Raw genomic sequence first — 9,189 nt, 5'->3', positions numbered from 1 at the left:
CAGGTCCCAGCCCTACTGGTCCTGGTGTCTCCTATCCTACCACTAGGGGTACTAACATCTGGGCTATGCTGTTTGAGTGAGTGCAATGTAAAAAGTCTTAAATCTCAGCCTCTTTCTCTCGAGTGGTAATATCCTTGAAGCATCTGATGAACTAGAATGCAAAAATCAGAAGTCTCTGTAAGAATGAGGGAATCAAATGACATCAACTTAATGGTACCCAGACAGGAATTATCATCTAGTTAAGGCACCAATGATGCAAGAGCCAATTGTAATGGCAGAAGGGCCAAAGGCCCTGTCATAGTTGGCATCAGTTATTATCTGGAAGGATCCTGAAAACGCTCGGGGCACAAGTCCTAATTATTTCATCTTTTCTGGTCCACTTTTTTGTAATATTTATTCAAACACAGCCAGACTATAATCCCATATAGTTTGTATAGAAATAATAATTTTCTCTTAAAGCCATATAATACCTCTTAGCTCTTTATAAAGCAGGCCAAGTGCCTTATCATATTGTAGAATAATTTAAGTTAATTAATCAACCTGTGGATAAATCTAAGCTCATTTTCTTGTGTTCCAATTGGAATTGTAAATAGCCAATTTGTCGCCTATGCCAGAAAGTTTCATTTTGACTTAGCATTTCAGTCTATTAGGAGAAACGGGGCAGTGTATTCTCTGCTGTAATTTCCAGCTGAAAGGCCATTATTCTTAGGCCCCAGGAAGGTTGAAAGGCTGGTCAAAGCCTGAGCAATGGGGCATTCCTCAAAAGCATCTGGTGACCTGACCCAGCTCAGGAGACAGGGGGCAATCATGTAGGCTGGACCAGTTTACATCAAATTTCAGCAAAGCCCAGAGCTCAGCAGTTTTCAGTACTCGAGATATCCCTGGATGGTGTCTGTCAGCCAGGTGGAAATCTGCTGGAACAAATATAAACTAGAGACAGAAGTTACAGATAGGGAACTTAAGGAAAAATCTTACATTTGTAACTTTCAGGCTCATAGTCCTAGTATTGGAGCAGGGCAAGACTCTTTTTTATTATTATTATTAGGTATTTTCTTCATTTACATTTCCAATGCTATGCCAAAAGTCCCCCATACCCTCCCCACCACTCCCCTACCCACCCACTCCCACTTCTTGGCCCTGGCGTTCCCCTGTATTGAGGCATATAAAGTTTGCAAGACCAAAGGGCCTCTCTTTCCAATGATGGCCAACTAGGCCATCTTCTGATACATATGCAGCTAGAGACAGGAGCCCCGGGGAAAACTCTTAATACTAGGAGAGGGCATCCAGTCCTCAGAGGTAGATAGGTGGGGAAACTTAGCTTGTACTTATCTGGAGTTTGTTTGACAGGTGGATCCAAGTCTAATGACTTCTTTAACACCCTAAAGTTTACATGAATTTTTCATGTAGAAAAAGTGTTAAAAGTTTTAGATGTATTAGCATTAATCAGTACTGAAATCCACATTGTAAAATAGCTGCTTGCTTTTGTATTTTACATGCACATGAAATAAACCATGCCTTTAAGTCCTAGCAAATAAAACAAAAAACAAAACCAAAAATATAACTTTGATTAGCAGCATTAACATTTTTTTCTCTGTCCAGAGATCCTGATACATATTTTCAGACTTCTGAGAAGTATTTTTATATCTAAATTTAGAAGACAAACAAAGGAAATTTAAAATTTCAAGCTTGTGACTGAATAGTAAGCAGGCAGTGTTTTATCCACTTATCAGAGCTCAATTGATCAAAATTAAATCTCTGAACCTTTGAAATCTTCATATAACAATAGCATAGAATGCAGAAGGTGGGGTCTGGGTAGAAGGCTACATATCAGTCTAGAAAATTCTATCTCAACAATTGCCCCAGCCGGGCGTGGTGGCACATGCCTTTAATCCCAGCACTCAGGAGACAGAGGCAGGAGGATTTTTGAGTTTGAGGCCATCCTGGTCTACAAAGTGAGGTCCAGGACAGCCAGGGCTATACAGAGAAACCCTGTCTTGAAAACCACAAGGCAAAAAGCAAAACAAACAAACAAACAAAAAACCAATTATCCCCATTATTTGGTGGAGGATTAAGATCTCCACCTTTAAAAGACACCGTCAACAAGACAAAAAGACCACCAACAGATTGGGAAAGGATCTTTACCTATCCTAAATCAGATAGGGGGCTAATATCCAACATATATAAAGAACTCAAGAAGGTGGACTTCAGAAAATCGAACAACCCCATTAAAAAATGGGGCTCAGACCTGAACAAAGAATTCTCACCTGAGGAATACCGAATGGTAGAGAAGCACCTGAAAAAATGTTCAACATCCTTAATCATCAGGGAAATGCAAATCAAAACAGCCCTGAGATTCCACCTCACACCAGTCAGAATGGCTAAGATCAAAAATTCAGGTGACAGCAGATGCTGGCAAGGATGTGGAGAAAGAGGAACACTCCTCCATTGTTGGTGGGGTTGCAAGCTTATACAACCACTCTGGAAATCAGTCTGGCGGTTCCTCAGAAAATTGGACATAGTACTACGGGAGGATCCCGCAATACCTCTCCTGGGCATATATCCAGAAGATGTAAGAAGGACACATGCTCCACTATGTTCATAGTAGCCTTATTTATAATAGCCAGAAGCTGGAAAGAACCCAGATGTCCCTCAACAGAAGAATGGATACGGAAAATGTGGTACATTTACACAATGGAGTACTACTCAGCTATTAAAAAGAATGAATTTATGAAATTCCTAGCCAAATGGATGGACCTGGACGGCATCATCCTGAGTGAGGTAACACATTCACAAAGGAACTCACACAATATGTACTCACTGATAAGTGGATATTAGCCCCAAACCTAGGATTCCCAAGATATAAGGTACAATTTGCTAAACACATGAAACTCAAGAAGAATGAAGACTGAAGTGTGGACACTATGCCCCTCCTTAGAATTGGGAACAAAACACCCATGGAAGGAGTTACAGAGACAAAGTTTGGAGCTGAGATGAAAGGATGGACCATGTAGAGACTGCCATATCCAGGGATCCACCCCATAATCAGCATCCAAACGCTGACACCATTGCACACCCTAGCAAGATTTTATTGAAAGGATCCAGATGTAGCTATCTCTTGTGAGACTATGCCGGGGCCTAGCAAACACAGAAGTGGATGCTCACAGTCAGCTAATGGATGGATCACAGGGCTCCCAATGGAGGAGCTAGAGAAAGAACCCAAGGAGCTAAAGGGATCTGCAACCCTATAGGTGGAACAACATTATGAACTAACCAGTACCCCGGAGCTCTTGACTCTAGCTGCATATGTAACAAAAGATGGCCTAATCGGTCATCACTGGAAAGAGAGGCCCATTGGACACGTAAACTTTGTATGCCCCAGTACAGGGGAACGCCAGGGCCAAAAGGGGGAGTGGGTGGGTAGGGGAGCGGGGGTGGGTGGGTATGGGGGACTTTTGGTATAGCATTGGAAATGTAAATGAGCTAAATACCTAATAAAAAATGGAAAAAAAAGATCTCCACCTTTTTAAAAGAAAACCAGGAAGCTCATGGAAACTCAGAGGGCAGATGTTCCATCCCATATCACTAGTGAGCAGCAGCTGTGTGTTTCACAGTTTCACTGTTGAAGGATTTCTGGTTGGCTTCAGTTTGGGGACAATGCAAACTCAGTTATAAAAATGATTTGTGCTACACCCATGGAAGGAGTTACAGAGACAAAGTTTGGAGCTGAGACAAAAGGATGGACCATCTAGAGACTGCCATACCCAGGGATCCATCCCATAATCAGCCTCCAAACAATGACACCATTGCATACACTAGTAAGATTTTGCTGAAAGGACCCTGATATAGCTGTCTCTTGTAAGACTATGCTGGGGCCTAGCAAACACAGAAGTGGATGCTCACAGTCAGCTATTGGATGGATCACAGAGCCCCCAATGGAGGAGCTAGAGAAAGTACCCAAGGAGCTAAAGAGATCTGCAACCCTATAGGTGGAACAACAATACTAACTAACCAGTACTCCCTGAGTTCGTGTCTCTAGCTGCATATGTATCAGAAGTTGGCCTAGTCGCCCATCATTGGTAAGAGAGGCCCCTTGGTCTTGCAAACTCTATATGTCCCAGTACAGGGGAACACCAGGGCCAAGAAGTGGGAGTGGGTGTGTAGGGCAGTGGGGGAGGGGTGTCCGGGGGACTTTTGGAATAGCATTTGAAATGTAAATGAAGAAAATACCTAATTAAAAAATAAATTAAAAAAATAATACCATATAAAAACAGAAAAAAAAATGATTTGTGTGAAGGTTTTTCACTGTAAAATGGCATTAGAGTTCTTTTAAAATAGTTTTATATCATTGAATATGATCAGTATGCACTTGATAGCTATTTTCCCTGATGAATTAGGATTTTATATCTTTGTATGAAATTGTGTGTGTGTGTGTGTGTGTGTGTGTGTGTGTGTGTGTGTGTGTGTGTATGTGTGTGTGTTTCAACAGGACTAAAAAAGCCAAGAAAGACATCTTAAGTAAAAATGGACAGTGAGAGGAATTCTCAGGGTCAGAAAGAAGTTTGTATCATTCTGTTTCTTCTCAGCCATCCTCTGGGCCTGTTTCAGTCCTTTCGACATGCCAGAAAGTACTGGAAGACACCATACTGAGCATGCACTGGGAGGCCTGATGTCTTATCTGCCTGATCTCATCCTCTTGTCCTTGGACATAAGTTTTCCAACAGGCTTAGTAGCTTGCTTTTTTACAAGCACATGTCCTTTAGCAAGCCAGATGGCTTTTCTTGCACGAAAATATCCTTGCCTGTGATGATCAAGTTGGAGAAGCAGCTGAGGAAGAGGCTCATGAAAACATATCACTAAGTTTAACAACACCGCATTTAGAAATGGCAGAGCCATCACTTTTCTCATCTCATCTTCAGTCCTTGACAGAAACTTGGTGTGAACTTTGATGACTGTGGCAGTAAATGAACAGAATAGTCTTCTCCGGGTTTGCTCCTTGTCTGTGTTGCACACATGTATACTGCTTTTTATACAACATGGTATTTGTGTACATGACTAAAAAGATTAAATTAACCTGTAGTGGAGAAAGATCATTAACCTGAAGTACTTCTGACAAGTAATGTCATCTCCCTTAGCTCCCTGCTAGGGATGTGTATGGAATCACTTGTTAGAAAAAGTATCTGCCTTATGTCATTAATTACTCAATAAGATATTTTTTTGGCATACTATACTCATGTCATTTTGTGAAATACCCAGGTTATATTTCTCAAAGGAGAAAACATTAATACAACCATGAAAGAAAATAACAAGGACAGCTACAAGGAAGGCAACACTCTGGTACAGTCCCAGCTAGACTAAAGTTTTCAGAATGGACTATTGTATAGCTGACAATGAGAGTAAGAAACAAAAACACCCGTGGCCACACTTATTTGTTAGAAACAATGACATTTGGTTACATTTTATACAATAATATAAAGAAAGTGTAATTAATGAACATTATTACGTGAAAAAATTCAAGCATGAGTGTTCTTTTACTGAAATTCCATTTTCTCCAGTGCTGGCATGATTTCTTTGCTCTATGTTGTTTCCTGTTAAGCCAGGATTTTTGTGGTGTGCACTGATAATTCAAAGGAGGCTAGATAAAATGATCATCTTGCTAGTGGTCACAATTTCTTTACTCAACAAATTTAAATCAATCGAAGCTGTAAAATAGACTGTCACTGCAGCTGCATTCCATGTGCACACTGAACAGATTTCATCCTGGACAGCTTATGTGACATTTCTCTAGGAGTAGTAACCCCAAAAAACAAAACAAAACACATTTAAATTCATTTTACTTCTTTAACAAGTTATTTAAAATATATTAATCATTGTGTTTTCATGATTAAAATGTTTCAAAGCAGAAGCATTTACAAGAAAAGTGGCCCAGAAATTAACTAATAAGATGCAGAGGAGATAGCTTAGGAGATAAGAATGATTGATGGTTTTCAAAGGGATCTAAATTCAATTTCCAGCACCCTCATCAAACAGATCACCGTTTACTATAACTCTAGCTCCATGCGTTCTGATACCCCCTTTTTACCTCCTAGACTATAAAATCTAGGGGAACTGCACTCATGTGACAAACTCACACACGGAGACACATATATGTGCACATAAATAAATAAAATAAAGAAAGAAATGTGTCTATAGGAGATTTATACACAGTCCTCATGTTTCCTACCAACTTACTACTCACTCCAGTTGTCTTAATGAGATGGACATAGTAGGAAGTAAATTAATATGAAATTAATGGACAATTCACCACCATTTTAGGTAGAAAAACTCCAACATCTCTTTTTAAAAAAATAAGCATTGTATAAAACTATTTATTTGGTATGATAGTTTCAACATTTTGGTAATTTATGAATGTTTGCCAAATGACTTAATATATACTTAAAATTTTAATACATCACTTAAACTTCTTTAAATCTGTTAATTTGTGTCTATGCATGTGGTAGAAGGCACACATGCATGTATACATGTTTATGCGTGTCCTATTGCATGAGTGGAGATCAGAAATCAAGAGGTGGAGGGTGTTTTATTCTTTCTGTGGTTTCTTGGAATCAAATACATTTCATCAAGATAAATAGTCCTTTAACAATTCATCAGAAGAGAAGAAAATTACAACACCACAACAAAATATCAAGGCATAATAAAAACTGCTCAGTAAGACTCAATTTACACTAACATTAACAACAGTCTCACTTTCCTCAATGAAACTACACAATATAACAGAGTCAATCAGAAAATAGAACATATCTTTCTATACACTAATTAAAGAAAAACATACCAAGTAATTTTACATAGTTATGCTCCAAACTCTACTGCATCAAAGTACATAAAATAAACTCTACAACTTGTAAACACACATTGACCCAAACATAGGAATAGTGTGTTATTTAATACCCCAATCTGACAAATAAGTTGGTTATCTAGATAAAAACTAAGTAGAGAAACACTGGAGTTAAATAGTATAAATCAAATAGACATGACAGCCATCTGCACAAAATCCAACAAAACATTAAAAATATTATTTTTTCTCAACAATTCATGGAATGTCTACAAAAATTGAACAGAATTAAAGAAATAAAGCAAGTCTCAATAGTTATCAGAAAATTAAAATATCACCCTGCACACTGTTCCACTACCATGAATAAAAGCTGAATATTAACAACAATATAATCAGTAAATATATAAATTCATAAAACTAAATAACTCACTACTAAATGAACACAAAGTCAAAACAAAAGCCAAAAAGAATTTAAATTTTTTTTAGAATTAAATGAAAATGAAAATATAACATATTCAAAATGTGGGACCCAAGGAAAGAAGTTTAAGAAGCAAGTTCAAAGCATTTAATGTGCACATAAAATTATTGCAGTGATCTCATATTAATAATTTCACAACTCACTTGAAATCTCAAAAAAAAAAAGAAAAAGAAAAAAGAAAAAGAAAAATTACCCAAAAAGACTAAATGGGAAGAAACAATAAACATAGGATTAGAAAATCCAATGACATAGAAACAAAGAACAATATCAAAAACAAAATAGAATAAATACAATGAAAAAATGGTTTCTCAAAGAAATCAAGCATTAATGTGCTGTTTTATTTTGTCAACTTGACACAAACTTAGACATGTCTGGTAAGAGGGAATTTTAACTGGGAAAAACACTTCTGTTAGGTTGGTCTCTAGGAATGTCTGATGGGAATTTATCTCGATATAATTGATAATGAAACCAAAATAGCTCTTGGGGTGCCAATCCTAATCCTAAACACTGGCTCTAAGATTATAAAAGCTGCAGGCCGACCAAGCCACCCGGACCACTCCACTACCATGCATTTATCCAGTGTCTTTATTTCACTTGCAACTTCCAGGATTCTACCTTTCATTTTCTGACTTGACTTCCTTTCATTAAGGACTGCAAGAGTCTGAAAATTCTAATCTCAGCCTTTCAGCCCTTAATTCCCACGTAGTTTTTGGTCATAAGTGTTTTATCACAATAGAAACTTGCCAGGAGCCATCATAGGATAACCTAATAACTAGCTGGTGATCTTCGTGAGATGAATCTGCTTTGAATTAATAAATAATCCACAATAGATTTGCTCCTCTAGGCAAGGCCTAGGAAAAAAATCATTTTAGGAAAGATTCCTGCTATTAATATGCTTTTCCTGTTATTATTAAACATATATAACAATCATTAGGTATTAGCCCACCCTTTTGAACAGAACTCTGAAGATGCACTGTCTCCTAATGATGCTATATAGACATATAGGTGATTTTTTAATTCTTCATGATTGTAATTTATAGTAACTATTAAGCTCTTTTAGTAACTGCTATTAAGTCCTTTCTGATAGTCAAAACTGCAATGAGAACTCTGCCAGTTTTTCTTTCACTTTTGATTATAAACAGACATTCTCCTACTCAAAGCACATTTCAAAGGCTATAAAACCATTAACCAAAGGTCATAGAAAGGGAACTAACAATTTATTATAGGTGCTAGGACAGTAGATAAAATATAGACTGATTTCATCTATACAATACTTCACTAATAACTTAGTTATAGCTTTCAACTCTCCATTAACTGGTAGAGCTGTGACAGGTGATAAACATTGAGCCAGATAGTTATTCCCAATGGATTTGCATGTAAACAGTCTCTGTTGCAAATTTCTATTTAGATTTATAATTTGAATTTATGTGTAAATTTGTGAAGAGTTTTTTACTATGTGATCATGAATTCTGAAAAGATGTATAAGTGCTGAGGACAAGAAGAAAAGTCAGAACTGAGCTAAGAAGAACATTTTGGACAGAGCCCATTTTAGACATGAGAAAAGATCATTCACTTTCCCCCTTTTTCTTAGAGAGCTTTAAAAGGTAAACTTAAAAATAAACTCTAATTTCAGTTTTCAAGGTGTTCCTTTTTATTCCTAAAACTTCAACCAGCAGACTGAAAGTTAGAGCAGGCAGCACCATTTCTGTGGAGATAGAACAAAGTCTATATTACTTAATCTCCTGCTGTTTTAGGATGAGGTGCTAAATGCCAGAGACTTCTAGCCACAGAGGAACACATAAGTCAGGTCAGCTACAGTAGCAAACTAACATAGACTGAGATAAGTAAACTCTTTATTATTATACAGCAACTCTAAATACCT

This window comes from Mus musculus, chromosome 3, assembly GCF_000001635.26.
Source record: "Mus musculus strain C57BL/6J chromosome 3, GRCm38.p6 C57BL/6J".
NCBI classification, from domain to species: Eukaryota; Metazoa; Chordata; class Mammalia; order Rodentia; family Muridae; genus Mus; species Mus musculus.
The sequence above is the reverse complement of the archived record's forward strand: the minus strand, read 5'-3'. Positions refer to the sequence as shown.